A 16188-nucleotide genomic window follows, 5' to 3' on the forward strand; every position below is an offset into this window, starting at 1 on the left:
GGTGGTAGCATGCTCTATTTGAAGCAGTACCTCAGTTACAGGTTTCTCCATGCCTTTTGCTCTTTTTGCTCTCTTTGCTTTTGGCCCTTTTCAGGATTTAGTTCTTAAATGGAAAAAAACCTGATACTCTTTTTACTTTTCCAATTTGACTCCTGGTTAATGGTGCAAGCCCTGTGGTTCAGCTCAGCAACCCTGTCCTTGGTGTGTGCAGTGTCCCTTCCCCTTTTCAGGATACATCTTCCCATCACCAGCCCCTGGCACTGGGAAGCTGGTGACATACCATCTGGAATCTCCTGCTAAGATATGTGGCATCTTAGTACCAGAGTGGTGAAGGCTGCAGTGCTGACGAGCTCCACTGCAACAAGGAAGGCTGTAGATGATTTTCTCCAACCCATTCCTGACTGCTTAGCAAGGTGGGGGCAAATATCCTGTTCCTCTCCTCTAGAGATACTGAAGTGATTAACTTTATAGTGTGTCTTCTGGAAGCAGCTACTCCCAGGCTCTGCAGCCCTTGGCAATATGGGAAAGGAGCTGCTGTAATTAATAAAAAAGGATTATTCCTGCATTGGTGGAGCTGTGAGCTCAGTAGGATGCTGTGATGTGGGGGGTCACTTTGTGAGTTGGACCAGGTGGCATCTTGCTTGCTTGCCCACAGGCTTTGCAGCACTGACATTACTGGTTTTGTTGTGGTTTTTTCTATTTAAGAGGTAAATCTTTAAGAAATACACCTTTTTCATAACCTGCAAGTATACTCCTACCTGCATGCCTGCTAGCTTCAAAGAACTGACTGAGAGCTCCATCAATGCTCTGCATTTATTTGGAATCCAGAGAGGTGCTTGCAGTCTTCCTGTGCCAATTTTTAGCATCCAGCTAAAATTTAAGTTTACCCCATCTTCTGCCTTGCACTGCATGTTTCTTCTCTCTGCAGTTACTTGTGTGGGCAGGTTTTCAGGTTGTTAGTCCTCTCCCTGCACACATGACAGCTACAATTTTGGCTCTCGGTCACACCAGAAATAAGTGTGTGTGGGTCAACAGGTTAACTCCAGATTTACACTGGAGATCTCCCAAAGCTGAGCCGGGAATTTGGAATCTTTACTGTTCCATTTCGCTGTCTGTCTCTTGTGGTGATATGTGGAGAGGGCCACATAAAGACTGAAGATTAAAAAAAAAAAAAGTTACCATTTTACTGTACAAATAAATCTGGAGCAAAAGTGATGTTGCTGTGTAAGAGGGTGGGTTGAGCAGTGTGAAGGGGCAGGTGGGTGCTGGGTGAGGTGATTGGTGCAGGCTGGTGGGCTGCAAAGGGAGCGGGTCCTGCGCCAGCACCGTTCTGGTGCTTGACCCGTGTGCCACAGAACCAAGGGGGGGGCTGCCCTCCCAGCCCTGGGAACACGCTGCATTAATAGAACATAAGTGCTCATGCAATGGCACTGGATCTGTGGCAGCTGTTTGTTCAATGTTTCATGCTTTTAGCCACATCTGCTCCAAATGAGTGTTAATATTGCAGTGGCATCCACTAAGGATGGGCTCTGTCAGCTCTGCTAAGCGTCAGGCTGACCCCAGTGACAAGGGAAGAGCAGTTCATCCCACTGTACCATCTCTCCCTCCACCCTCCCTGATCTGTCTCTCCTGGCTCTGCTCCATCAGAACGCCTGCCTTGATGCTCCCTCCCCACTGAAGGGGAAAAAAGAGGAGGAAAAACTAAGGCTGTGATTCTCAAGGAGAAAAATTGCATTTATTTCTAGCACCCTGTCCAGCAATGTCAGATAACAGTTTATTCATCCCCTGGCCCCTGTATGACATTGAAGCATATCAACAGTGACAAAAGTATATTGAATAATTATCTTGAAATTAATACATTATCCCAAACTTAAATAAATGTCATCTGATCAATATATCTTGGAATGGAAAGGGAAGAGAATGTGAAGGGCATCGCTTCATTATTCATTAATTTTAGAGTAATGTAGGCAGATGAAATGGTTATTTCAGAGCACTGCTATTATACTCACTGGCATTTTAAATAACTCCCAAGATTTAACAGTATATATTCCCTTGTCGAAGCAGCTTAAACATGTTAACACTGTGGGTTCCAAATTCCTCCACTTGATGATGCTGTAAAGACCAGAAATATTCTGATCCTGTTCTTTTTTTTCCCTTACCCTTTCTGTTTTTTTCATAGCCTAAAAGGTCCAGTGCCACCCTCACCAGTGCACTGAGCACTGGTATCAGTCCAGCTAAAACAGCTGTGCATGAATGTTGAGTTCCTGAGAATGGGAGGTGACCCCATTTTATCCATATGTACAGTCCTGGCTAAAAACCAAGCTGTTGGCTGCAATTTTCTCAGCCACGAGGAGATGGAAGCTGTCTCACACCTCGTGAGCACAGTAGCAGTTGCAGGGAGGCTGTGGATGGCTTTCCCCAGGGGCAGGCAGGGTGCAGCCCTCACCTTGTGCTGTGAGTGGGACACAGCCAGGGCACCCCACGGACACAGAGGGTGAACGGCCCCTTGCCTCTCCTTTCACTGCCCATTTCTGAGCTGAAGGGATTAGTAGAAGCAAGTCCAAAGTACACATCTGTAGGATTATGTTTAGCTGGCAATTAAAAACAAAAGACCAAGAAGCCACATTAGCAGCTGGTGTAAAACAGCTCAGCAGAGTTCAGTTTATTAACTGAGAAGCACCCCAGCTGAGAATCTGGCCTGATAAAGCTTATTGCTGAAGGGAGCAAGTGCAGAGCATGAGCAACGCATGCTTTCAGTAGGAAATGGTGGATAATCAAGCACTGCAGTGTTCTAGCCCCCAGCCCTGAACAGCGAGCTGGTCCTGGGCCCTCCTGCCCCTCAGACTTTGGCTCAGAGAGTCACTGCAGCTAAACAAAACCTGTCCTTGCTTCAGCTGGGTTTGACAGCTGTTGTCTGTGGTCCCAAAAGCTGGTAACTGCTCTGAAACACAAACCCCAGGATTTTCATGACCACAAAGGCCAGAACTCAACAGAAACCATCTTGCATCTTTGCAACAGAAGTGTAAACCCAAGCCATGCTGGTGTCCAGGTAGCACTGGAGGAAGTAATTCATAGTCCACGTGCAAATGGCAAAAGATGCTTGTGGTAGTAGCAGTGATAGTGTTCGGAGGACAGTACAAGTATAGACTAACCAGAGCAGTTGTGTCTCATGTCTTCATGGCAAGCACCACCTTTTTTTGAATACATTTACACAGCCTTGCCTGGACCCCTAAATCCTTAAATAGATGAATCACCTTCACCGTACCTGTGATGTAGGCAGGTAACCAAGAAGCTGGTAGGACAAATGCAGTCTGTAGCCACTGAATGTACTTTTCATGTAGTAGCATAATCCAGTTCAGCCTCAGTTCAAAATAAAATTGTTGTAGCTTGTGAGGGAGTGTGGTAGAAGTGTATCTGCTTTTACAGGTGAGGCAGTCTATGAGACACTCTGTAGCTTCCTAGTTGGTGAGAGAACTGAGAGACAGCACTCTGCTGAAGGCACCTTTATGGCTCAATGAGGAGGTACATTACAAAAGGAAAGATTTTCTTTGAGAAGTTACTGTTGTTTCCTTTGCACGCATGCAAACTGAATTCCTCTCCTTGTCTTTCCACCCCCTTAGATTTTGCCCTAAATGTATTTTAAGAGCTGTTGGTTATTGTTTCCATCAAGGTCATGTTTGACATAGTGTCTTGATGAAAACATAAACACAGTTAGGTTTCCTGTAAGAAATGTTTGGGTTTAATTTTTCTTTTATTGGTAAATGCAACTATACCAGCAACAATTTCACTGCTGACTTCAGTCAAAACAGCACAGGCAGTATTTCACTTGGCAGGCACCTCAGGAAAGACAGTCATAGCTTGGCTGAATTAAAGCTTTATGGACTTTGTATGGGACTCCTCTGACAACGTGCTGCCACCTCTCTCTCTATGCCAGGGCTTTTCCTGAGCTGCTGGTGACACTCAAACTTTGTTTGACTCTGCAGCATCCCTGAGCTGGCAGTCATGCCTGTGTCCTTCTCTCCCCATATACCTTTCTTCTGTGGCTTTTGCCTTTGCGTTCTGAATTTGTTCACTTGTTGCTGTTCCCAGCTTGCTCTGCTCAGGTTGTCCTGGGGATTTTAACCTTCTGTCTAGTCATTTCAGTGACTATTGCTGTATTCCCTTAATTCGAGAAACAGCAAGTCATCTTTCCTTAGGCTTCTCCTCCATGTAGTAAGTGGTGGTGTATCTCTCTCATGTTCTCCGTGGCTCTTTGCCTTCACTAGTGTATTATGAGCATCCATTAGGACACAGCTATGCAAGCCCTTCCTAGTTCCTCTGTGCTGTTAGTTTTAAAATGTCTTGGGTCCTTTGAGCTCATAGAACTTTGCAGAAATAACTGCAGTTTACTCAGTTTTCTGCCTAGTGAGCTGCCTGTGTTTGCTGCAAATAGTTTGGGGTGAGTTGGGGTCCTTATCATGTCAATGACCTGGCTGAATTTCTGTGTTCAGGTGCTGTAGCCCAAACACTCTATGTGTGTGGTTTTGCTCAGTTTCTGTCCTGGCCCAGGCCCAAGAAGTGCAGCTCTGCTCTGAGAAGAGGGAGGGAGGTTATAATAAGAGAACTGAGTTTCGACATATTTCATGGCTTCACAATAAGGTCCTGGAGCACAACACATCAGGGCTGACTTCTACCAAAGAGCTGCCAGCTGAGGCCAAGATTCTTCTCTACTTTTGGGATTTGCAAATGCTGGAGTAAGGTAAACAAAATTTCTGATTTTTTTGTACTAGTGTCCACCTTCAGTTTAAAAAATTGTGGCTGCCTTCCAAACTAGAAATTATGTCACCACAAACCTGTTACTGAAAGACACAAATTTCAAAGGTGATCTCAGGAGATGGCTTAAGGTTGTACTAACATTTGCAACCATGTTAAAGCACAGAGCAGCCAGCACAGCTGGTTAGATGTGGTTACACCCCATATAACACATGTACTGAGTGATCACAGCAATCCTAACCACAGTTAGGATTCAGTTATTCTGGTGCATCTGTAGATACTCAGTTTAACAAACAAAGAAAACCAAGCAGGTTATCTGTTCAGATAGAGCAAAAATATTTGAATCACAGAATGCCATGTTGGAAGAGACCTCAAGGATCATCTGGTCCAGCTCTTCCCATATTATTGTTTATCTGAGATGTCTCAGCACCCCATCAAGCTGAGACTTCAAACTTTACAAAGTGGGGGAATCCACCACTTCTCCTGGGAGACCATTCCAATGTCTGACTGTCCTCATGGATCATCTTGTGCCCATTGCCCCTTATCTTGTCCATGTAAATACTCCTTGTAAGACTCCTTGTAAATTGGGAGTTGCCATCTTCTTTCTTGCCCTCCTGTAAGTACTGGAATATGTTAATAAGGTCTCCCCTAAGCCTTCTCTTCTCAAGGCTTGTTCAAGGCTGAACAAACCCAGTTTTCTCAGCCTCTTCTTGTGTGGCAGCTGCCCCAGTCCTCTGATCATCCTCATGGTGCATCTCTGGGCCCTCTCTAGCCTGTCCACATCCCTTTTTGTACAGCAGGGACCAAAAGTGAATGCAATACTCTGACAAGTGCTGAGTAGAGCAGGGTGATGACTTCTTTGTCTCTGCGCATGATGTCCTTGGTGGTGCAGCCCAGCATCCTGTTGGCTTTCTTTGCAGCTGCAGCATATTGTTCACTCATGTTGAGCCTGATGCCCACCAAAACAGTAACAAACTGAGCATGGTCAGCACTGCACATTTGCATGCTTCACACAAATGGTGCAGGGGCTAAGACCCCTTCCCAGTTTGCACCCCCCCTTATTCCCTGCGCAGGGTTGCCACAGTTCGAGTTGCTGTCACATTACACAAAGTTGAAAAAGGTTTTAATGCTTCCTCTGTCTTTGCAACTGCATCACACAAACAAATTACCTTCTTGGTAGTGCAGCAGGAAAAGGAGCATTGGTCCATTTAATGACACCTAATTAGGTCTGCAGACACCAAATGACTTGTGTTGCCCTGCTCAGACAGAGATGCGTGGGTAATGAATTATCATTGTCTCAGGCTCACTACTGCTAACTAGGGCTGGGAGAAGAATGTTCTGCGAGTCATTTACTTGACAAATTTAACCTCTTGTTCTATTCATAGTAAATCTTGAAGGGTAACCCGGGTTTCCTGCACCCGTTTATGTTTTTGAAGTTATTCAATCAACTTTCTTTGTCTTTTCCCCTCACCTATGGCTGATTTTATGGAAATTTCCAGTTTTCTGTAGTCAATATACTGGAAAATCAAGCTCTATTGCTTAGTGTATGTTAGTCAAGTAAGATCTACGATAGGCAGTTTGTTTCTCTTGCCGAGGCTGAAGCTGTGGTGTAATTACAACAGAAAAAAAGCCTCTCCTGTGCAGACGGTTTTACTGACATAGCCTTGCGTATGCCAGAAAAGCTTATTCAGGGCAGGGACTGAATTAAATTTCAGTGATGGAGCATGCTGGAGACTAGCACAGCAGCCGCACAAGGGCTCTCTGAGCTTCACTTCAATATTTGAGGTACTGATACAGACAAGAAAAAGGTTTCTGAGAGAATATATGCCATGAGGTTAAGTGCTGGAATGCACACGGTAGTGAGAGGGAACAGTTTTATCTTAATTTTTGTCAAGGGAAGAAGTCAAGGAGTCAGAGTGGCCACCAGCAGAGCACCTTGCAAGACTTAAAGGTGTGAATTGCTGTTGAGGGAGGGGCTGTGGTTTTAGCTCCTAGCATCTATGTTTGGTCTACACAAAGTATTTGATGGGCTTTTACACAGGTACAGGGATGCACTTAGCATGCAACGGATAACTAGATTTCTCCTTGTCAAGGAAAAGGCTAGTGGCTGAGACAATGGCTGGCCCATGCTTTTACCTTCTGGTATTTCAGAAGTAACCTGTTACCAGAGTAACTGCATATTAGAGAAAAACTCAAGCATGTTTCTGGGCCTCAGCAATGTTGGTTTCGATGACAGTTGTGTTTGGAGTTGTGGTTGAGAGTTGTGGTTGAGCTTTGTTCTATAGGGGCATGTGGAGCAGTGGCCTTCACAGGCTGAAGGAGAAGGTTGTGCCTGTAATAGAGAGTGGCATGCAGGAGCTGAGTGCCTGTGTGTGAGCTTGTGTCACGTGTTTGAATCCGTAAAAGCCGTAAGAGTTCTTGGGGAAACAACTCCAAGGTCATGCACTGAAGGCAGAAAGTTGTAGTACACTGGGTCATTGAGCTGAAAAGCTTTTTCTGTGGGATAACATAAAGCAGATCAAAAGAACCCCTGCCAGGAGAAGGGTCATTCTACCATATCCTTGTCACTGGACTATCAAAACAGTGTCTCCGTTTCCATGGGCTGTTCTCATAGTTTCTCACAGAAACACCATCTTTGAGTGTTACTGTCATGGTGAGGAACTAAGGCAGAGAAGAAGGGAGCTGGCCAGTTCCACACAAGCCTGTGGCCAAGCTTAGAAACTCCACTCGAAGTCTCCTACAGCTTGACCACCATTCTTCCACAAAACTAAATAATTTCATGTTCAAAGTCTGTCAGTTTTATTTCCCATTACAACCATGGAGGCTTATTTAGAAAATGTAATTTGAAGGCAAAATCCTAACTGTTTTTTCCTGGCCAAGATAAATATTAGCTCTACTAGGAAACACTGACTATCCTTTTATCTAGAAAATTAGTAAAACTGGGCTTTAAGTTGAGAGATGCGATTGTATATGTGTGTGAACACTTTGAACAAATGTTTACCCAGGTGTGTGTGTGTACCTGAATAATGTTGCAGGGAATTGCACATGGTAGTTAGAGAACAGAAGGATGTTCCTATGTGTGGCATGATAGAAAATTATTCATTTCTCAGGGGGACAGAATGAAGGAAAAGAGGAAAACAATTGCAATAAAAAGGCAGAGCAAGGCCCGAGGTGCTAATAAACTCTAGCCTTTCTGAACCACAAGCAGATTTAGCCAGCAGCATGCCTGTATCACCAAAGCATGCCAGGCGTATCAGCATGGGGAGCCATTTGAATATGTTTCAAGACAGAGTATTGAGGAAAAATTAACAATGAAGAGCAAAGCAAATTAAAACCAACAACAGGATATGTCCTTTAAATGACTCACCCGACCTCAGCTGATGGTCAAGTACTGCCTGTGCAGAGCCAGTAGCCTGGCATGGAGAGGCATATTTTCCTGAAGCACTTTCTTTTCCTAGCCATCTCCTGAAAGCTGCAGTCAGTGTTCAGAACATCTGTGTTTATTTTGCATGACAAACTTGTTCCTCAGTTTTGACAAAATGCACACTGGTTTGGGACTTGGGGTTTGCAGTTCTTCTGTAGGGTTGTGCTGAAGCACACAAGGCTGGCCATTGCACTGGTATATAATACATATTGCATGATTTCATTCATATTTAATGGCAAGTGTGCTATATTTTTAATCTTTATAGCTTTAATGTGTACAAGTGGTTTTAATAATTGGTGTTGCAGGATGGTTACTTCCCAGAATTACCCTGCAAAATTGCTGTGTTTTCAGCCTTTCGGTTGTGCAGGCTATAAATTATGAAACATGGGTAGTAATAAACTTGGCACCTTGTCCTTGCTTACTCTGTGGACACGCCAACCTGTAACAATAGTAAAAAGACACACACTGGCAAAAAATTCCTCCCTGAAGCTTTCATTATCTTGTCCGCACGCCCTGAGAGAGGGAAGGAGACCAGGAGAGTCCGTGATGCGGGCCAGGCTGGAGGTGGCACAGCCCCTGTGGGAGCCCGTGTGACCATCATTGTGTCCTCTGCCACAGGGCTGTTCCCCTGTTTATACCCCTGCTGTGTGCTTCGTGTGTCTGATTGTGAGGAGGAAAATAACTCTGAAATCAGGCAGGGATGGTGGCAAGGAGCAAAGGGGTTTGTGGGTGCCTGAACTCTGCCAGGACATTCCTCAATCTCCTTCTCATACAGAGCATGGACACGTGCATGGGGAACAAGGCTGATAATACCGCGGTGCCTCTCTTGGTACCTTGACAATACGTGTCTGTGTTTTGGGCCTCTGAAACTCTGCTGGAAGTGGCCACTGCTGAGGTGGCAGCCTCGGCCTTGCACTGGGAGTCTGTGCTCCCCAGGGGTAGCTCTGGGAGTGTCCACATCTAAGTATATTAATCAAGCTTGGGTCAAACAGCACATTCTTATTAAAAGAAAAAAAAAAAAAAAAAGGAAACAACTGCAAACTGGATGCGAGTGTTCTGAAGGCAGTTCCCAGGTTTCTGGGCCCATCCCCAGCAGGACGATGGAGTTCCCTTTACCTCACCTTCCCCAGGGTGCGCTTGGCGGGAAAGCGCTTGCCCTCCCCTCAGGCGCTGCTGCCAGGAGCCTGGGGGTCAGCCTCTGGTCAGCCTCTGGTCAGCCTGTGCCAGGGCAGTGCTGGGTCTCTTGTGCAGCCCACTGGGATAGAGACCGAGGAGTCTTTTAGTTGTTTGAGACATTTTTTAGTGACAGCCCTAGTAAAAATGTTGATGAGGGTTGAGGCAAGCTCACCTGTAAAAATTTACTCTTTTTGGACCATGGCTTCTATGCCTCATAGTAAATCCACTTTAAATCTTTGTTATCAAACAATCAATTCAATGGCAGGAATTTAAAAAAAAAAAAAAAAAAAAAAAAAAAAAAAAAAAAAAAAAAAAAAGCAGCTACTCAGTTTAATAAGGCATACCTGAAGGATAGCTAGAACAGCCCTTCTCCTAGCTGGAGCACACAGTGCCTGGTTGCTCCCTACAACTGCCTGAAAGGAGGCTGTGGTGTGGTGAGTGCTGGCCTCTTCCCTCAAGTGAACAGTGATAGGACCAGAGGAAATGCTCTGAAGGTGCACCAGGGGAGGTTTAGACTGGAGATGAGGAAGAATTCCTTTACTGAGAGAACAGTCAGGCACTGGAATGGGCTACCCAGGGAGGTGGTGGAGTTGCCATCCCTGGAGGTATTCAATTTAGGCATCTTGGGTGTTTTGTTCTGTTTTGCTTTTTTCTCCTAGGTAGACAGTTGGACCTGGTGATCTTAGAGATCTTTTCCAACCATGACAATACTGGTTCTGTGTAACAGGCCAGTGCTTCATAAGCATGTGGCCTACACCACCAGACTGGGAAGATTCGGTTTGTCTTCCTAGGAAGCCTTGTGACCTATCTGATAATGAATAATTTTGTACTAGAGCAGTTAAAAATTACGAAAGAAAGTAACGACTGTGGTGTGTCAGGTAATGGGGTCCAGAAGTCTCAAGTCCTTAAAAATAAGCCAGGCCACAGAGTTACCGTCGTGGGGAATCCCTTTCTGTGTCTGGAGCGCAGGGGCCTGTTGGAGGCAGGCTGGGACACAGGGCAGAGGGTACTCCTGGGCATTCCTTCCTCTTCAGCCCTGGGACTGCACTGTGCCCCAGGCCAGGGGGCAGCAGCCTCTGAGCATGTGGTGGTGTTTCTTTTCTTACCACTGAGTTCACCCAGATCCTAAGGCCTGCATGCCCTGTTGCACCCTTTCTCATTCAGCAGCAGGTCAGTGGCATGCTCAGTCTCTGACAAAAGGTTCAGATTCACAATGTGCTCTGGACCTCTGTGGGTTCAAGGGCTGGTACCAAAGCTGAGGGCAGCAATGTGAGCCCATCTGTGCCATCTTAGAAGGCTGCCACCTTGAGAAGTTTCCCTGCAGGCATGTGGAGTTTATACATAAAGACCTTGTGCACAGAAAGTCTTCAGCATCCCGAGGAGAAACACTTTAAGGACGATAAACAAACAGTGCCCATCCCTGGAGAGAACAGGAGTAAAATGGCCTAAGGTAACAACAGCTCCTTTGATAGTGCATGTTGCCTTCAGCCTCCAGCTGCCGGCAATATTCCACAGTCTGAAACTCTGTTTACCCGTGGGCAGTATTTAGCTGCTGTACTCCTTTGAGCCCAGTCAATGTATGTAAAATATGCTGTTCAGGGTACCTACAAGAGTATACTGGAATAGCTGATTGTCAGCCTTGAGTAAAGCTTTTGAGTCCTGAGCTGTGGTGTCAAGGGCAAGGCAGCGTTCGCACCAGTCACATGGGTACAGATTGCTGCACTGAGGAGTCCCTGAGTGAGGACAAGACACCACAGGCATTTGCTGGGCAGAATGCCACAGGTCCAGGTGACCAAGATGACCATATATGGCCCATATTCTCTTGCTTCCCCATCTGAAGGCTTTGTCTGTGGAGCTGCTGAGTTAAGAGGTACAAGAAAAATGAAGCCACTCCCACTTCCCTTTCTGTGACCCATGCTTCGCTTCATCCTTTCTTTTGAAAGTGATGTTTTCAGATCCAGAGACAGAGGCATTTGGTTTAGCACTCTCTATCCTTGTCTTCTCCCCTTGGCCACTTCTGTTTAGAGATGGTTAGAAAATAGTGGACTGCAAAAGCCTCCCAACAAAATAGTTTTTTGTCAGGAAAATTCCACAATTCAATAAAATTGGATTTCTTGTAAATGAAATTATACCAACCAACTCTTATTCAGTGTAACACAACAAGAAAAATCTTGGATTATGAGAAGCTAAGTTTCTTTTTCATGTTATTTTGGCAGGCGTAAAAGTTTGTGTCCTTCTCAGTAAAATTTTTAAGCCTTCTATTCAATCAATTGATACCTTTAGCAAGACCTAATTCCCCAGGTAATACTTGAGGCAATCAATTTTCAGTCATATTATTTCTCATGAGCTTTTTGATACCAACATTTGCTTTTCATCATTTGCTATATGTGCAGTGATTGTCAGCTCATATTATGGCTGTTTGATGATTGAGTAAACATAAGGTTTAGAAAACAGAAGAATGTCATGTTGGAAAGTGAATCCTGGCAGTGAAGGAAAGAAAAGAAACAGCTGTAGGGAGAAAGCCACAAGAGCTGCATGTAGCCTCTTACTTTATCCCAGGCAACAGTAATTTAACTAGATACGGGTGCCCCAGCTTTAGTAAGAACTGGGATCTTCCTGAGGCAAAGAGAAAAAATAATAATAATGCATTTGCTTTTATAAAGTCCCTCAATTTCTAGTTGCTGTGAAGCAGCTGATTTTCCAGGTGTCTGTGAGATAGTATTTAAAGGGTACCTGTCCATAGCTTTCTCTATTAAGCCTTCTTATGGATGCAGCTAAAATAAAGCTTTTGGGGAATCTTCATTATTTGATCGAGTGCTTCAGCAAATGTTTAACTTAGGTATCAGTGGGGCTTGGACATATGTTGAAGTGTTTTGTCAAATGTAAATGTTAATTAATTGCATGAAAGCCAGGCACCCGCCATAACATGTCCTGTTATTTATTAGTTATATGAGCATAGTGCCTGCAGGCCCACAGAGAACAGGCTCTCTGCAAACACCCAGTGGTGGATGGGCTTGCTTTGTTAGGGCTCCCTTTCTGGGAAAACATGGCATCGGGGATGGAGAGGTGGTGGCCAAAGGAGGGACACCACTGCAGCTGTGGAGAGTGAGTGGCTGCAGTGAGTGCTGTGCCTGCAGTGGCTCAAGGTTTATTAATTGCTACAGAGAGTTAAAGTATAGGTATTTCTCACAGAATGGCAAATTTCTGATCGTGAAGTGCTTTTGTGTTTTACTGTGGCTTGGTTCAACCCTGGATGTTTGTGTTGCAGGGCTGTTGCAGTACCTCACGGGCCAGCTGACTGCTCCACCTTGGAAACCATGGTACAGCTGTATCTCCAGCCACTCAGCACAGCCATGAAATGCATGAAATGGCCACCCACGGGGACAGTCGGGATGCAAAACAGGAGATAAAGACTCTAAGGTAAGAGATATTTAAATCTTACTTAGCAGGGGCCTCTGTGTCAGGTAAAAGAGTAGCAATTAGAAAACATGCTAACCCTGAAGTACTCCAAAGAGTTGCAAATATTGTGGTTCCAAATGGTGTTCTGAGAAATCCATGTTTTTCTGATCACTTGCATGTGATTCTGCTTTGAGCAGCATTCGACTGAGGAAGTTCAGGTAAGAGAGAAGGAGGTTAAAAGAAATAAAGTGGCCTTTTTTCTGCCTCACCGTGTGCTTTTGATGTTGTTTCTTTGTGGATACTGTAATTGTCATTTTACTTTGTGTCTGTTGCCAGCTATGTAAAGCACTAATTAGTGGTCAATACTTGTCTGAATATGTATCATTTTTTAATGAAGATGTCTGATTTGTTTTCTATTGACATATTTGTGGGCAAAAGGCTTTGTTCAGATTGTGTGGTGAAGACCACAGGCCTTGCTAAGGGCCTGAAGCAGGGTTTAATCAGCCAGCTTTCTCTGGAGCACAGCCTAGGGTGCTAGGATGAGTAGGGTGGTGTGCCTGTGCTGAGCACTGCTTACACCAAATGCTTTGAGGGAGATTTCCTCACTAATTAGTCATCCTGTCTGCAGCAAATAAGATTACTGGTGGTTTTTATTGAAATTTAAAATCCTAATATGGTTGTCCTTGAGGAGACAGAGTGAATTCAATAGTTGTCGTTTCTAGTGGCTGAGTGTTCACTTTACAAACAGTCTGTTCCACGTTTGCAAAATAAGTGTATTAATCCTGATAAAGAGCCCGTCACTGCAGTTTGCCTTCAGAGTCTTGGAGAGAGCATGGCTTGTGGCACACTGCTCTGGAACAGCAGGCCTGGTTTGAAATAGTGGAGCATGAAATGGGGATGGAGCTGGCCCTCCAGCAAGCAGGCTGGGCTGAGTGGGGTCAGAGTGTTTTGGCAAACAGAGCTCTTCATAAAAACACTGTAGTGGGGCAAAGGCATGGACTCTTTCCATTATTTTTAGCCTGGCATGTGCTACGTAAAAGTATTGTTTCTCATTTCCTCTTTATAATTAATCTTCACACTTTTGTAAAGATGTAATTATATGAGGTGCCAGTCCTTCAGTATGGGGGGTTGTTTGAACTCCCCACCACTTCAGGTGAGGGGAAACTCATGTCAAATATTGTGACACCACAAAGCATCATCCTTGGAATCACAGAATGTTTCTCCTCTGATAGAATGGAAATTACTTAATAGCTTCCAGTGGAGAAGAATGTAATAGAGCATTATTGGAGCAGGAAGGAAGCCACTAGCAATGTCACCATCTCTTCTACAACTCTTTTTCTAATCACCATTGCGTTAGCAAGAAATGTAAAGTTGTATTTTTTTTTATTGGTATTTAAAAATAAATTCTGACAACATCATATCTATAAAAGGTTCATCACAGACCAAATACCACTGTAACCTTTTAAGCTTCCACAGTAAAAACTGTCGTCTTTATTTATATAAGTTTGGGAAAGATACAAATGTAATCATAACCCCCAAGGCAAAATTTTATTGCAGTTTTCAGAACTCCTCTCCATAAAAACTACTCAAACCTACAAACATAAAAGCTTCCAATAAAATTTGCTTTAGATCCTGGTCATAAAACATGAATTTCTTTCCCTGGTCCTGGATCTACAGGTGTCCAGTTGCCAGAGCTGTTTCCTGCAAGCCTGGGTGGGCAGCATTGGCTTCTCCATCATCTGGCACTGTCTAGGGTGGGGCAGGACAGGGCTGCCATGGGCTTCCTCCCTCCTCAGAGCATCCTCTGTCAGCACCCAGCCTGCAGCAGGGCTCCTGTCAGTGAGGGGTTGGCATGCCAAAGGGAGAGCGTGGAAGGAAAAGCTGTTGGGGCTTAGCCTTTTAAGGCACAAAGGAGTTGAGGAATCCTGTAGGCACTGCCAGCCCCCACTTGCTGAAGGCAGGAACACCAGGCAGGGGTGCTCTTGAATCTGGTGTGTATGTGTCTTAGGATGTTCATCATTCCCCTGTTTGTGTTAGGGTTTGTGTTAGGTTGTTGTGTTCTTGGAAATTCTTTCTCCTTCTTCAAGTCTTTAGCATGGGGGGAGATAAGCATTTCAGGAGAGATGTATTTCTTTCTTTGCTCTGTGGGGAAACTGGCAATATTGGGATCCTACTTAGTTCAACCTATGTATTTAGCTGTTCTGGGCTCTGTGTATTTGCTAGCATCAGGTGAGAAGGTGGATACTGCACCCCAGAGCTTCAGATTAGCTCATCTGAACATTCTTCCCTAAAGGCTTCAGGATTGGTGCAGCTGCTGGTAAGTGCACAGTTCAACACTCAGTTAAACTGTGGCTGGAGAAATCATCCTTCTTTCCTCAAAGTTTTCTCCTACCTTTCTAACTAACCCAGGGGTTTTTGTCTGATCATGAAAAAAATCTTTGGGTATGGAAAGAATCGTGCAATAAAAATTTTTTCTATGTAAAGCAGAATATTCTAGACATGCAGTAATCTAGAACATGTGAATCTTCTCTCTGTTTACTCTTTACAACATTGCTGATTGGCAGTTTTACTTCAGTGAAATATGAGTGCATCCATTAAATGTGACTTCAGTTAAATATTACATACTGCATAAGCTCACCTAGGTGCATAGTAAGTTTTAGCAGCAGGTAGCCAATTCTTTGTTGATGTTTCAGATGAGAAAAAAAATGTGTATATGTGTGCAGTGAAGTTGTGCTGGGTTGGAGGGAGGTTCACTGTGTTCTTGAAGTGCAGGAATAAATCTCTGCAGATGGGGGCTTTAGTGGATTCCTGGCAACTAAAGACTCACGCTTTATCAGCCTAGATTAATTTGCTTTTACCATTCAGGGTGGATTTAACCCTGATAACTCACTCCGCATGGTTTCTGCTGAAAAACCTGAGCCTTTTCTTTCTTACTGCAATTGGAAGAAAAGTGTGCATAGGAACAAAGCCTGCTGCTTGTACAAATGAAAGCCAAGGCAATTCACAGATTATGTGTTTTTGAGAAATAGAATAAGGTAACAGACTTGTTCCTTTGAGATGCGTGCCTCGAAGCATTCCTGCACCTTCATTCTTAGTAACAACAACATAGTTTAAAACTGTGCTTTTATGGAGTATCTTTTCCATCATGGTAGTGCTAGGATGTTGTGACAAATCAGACAGTTGATGGTCTCACTTAGTGGTCTTTGTGAAGGTGGTGGTGGAACAAGGAACTCCAGTGTTACCTGTTCAGCTGAGCATGATGAGTCCCAGCCCACATCTGTCCAAGAGCTTCCCTGTGGTCAGGTGCTTTCCCAGGGCCTTTTCCTATAAACTGAGTATCTCCTGCTACAGCCTCATTAGAGGAGCTGAGCAGCATGTCTGGGGGGCTTCATTTCTCAGTGTGCTGTTGGATCTGTCCTGGGCAAGGGCAGGGGGCA

General features: G+C 44.5%; 1 long non-coding RNA gene across 1 annotated transcript in view; it reads left to right on the top strand.

The window, feature by feature from the left end:
• LOC139796291 (uncharacterized) overlaps positions 1-16188 on the top strand; it is a 240433-nt gene that overhangs the window by 144114 nt on the left and 80131 nt on the right. The window contains exon 3 of the long non-coding RNA XR_011725925.1: positions 12621-12772. This is a non-coding gene — a long non-coding RNA (uncharacterized lncRNA). The remainder of the gene's footprint in view (positions 1-12620; positions 12773-16188) is intronic.

The sequence above is a fragment of the Heliangelus exortis genome, chromosome 4 (assembly GCF_036169615.1).
Source record: "Heliangelus exortis chromosome 4, bHelExo1.hap1, whole genome shotgun sequence".
In the NCBI taxonomy this organism is placed as follows: Eukaryota; Metazoa; Chordata; class Aves; order Apodiformes; family Trochilidae; genus Heliangelus; species Heliangelus exortis.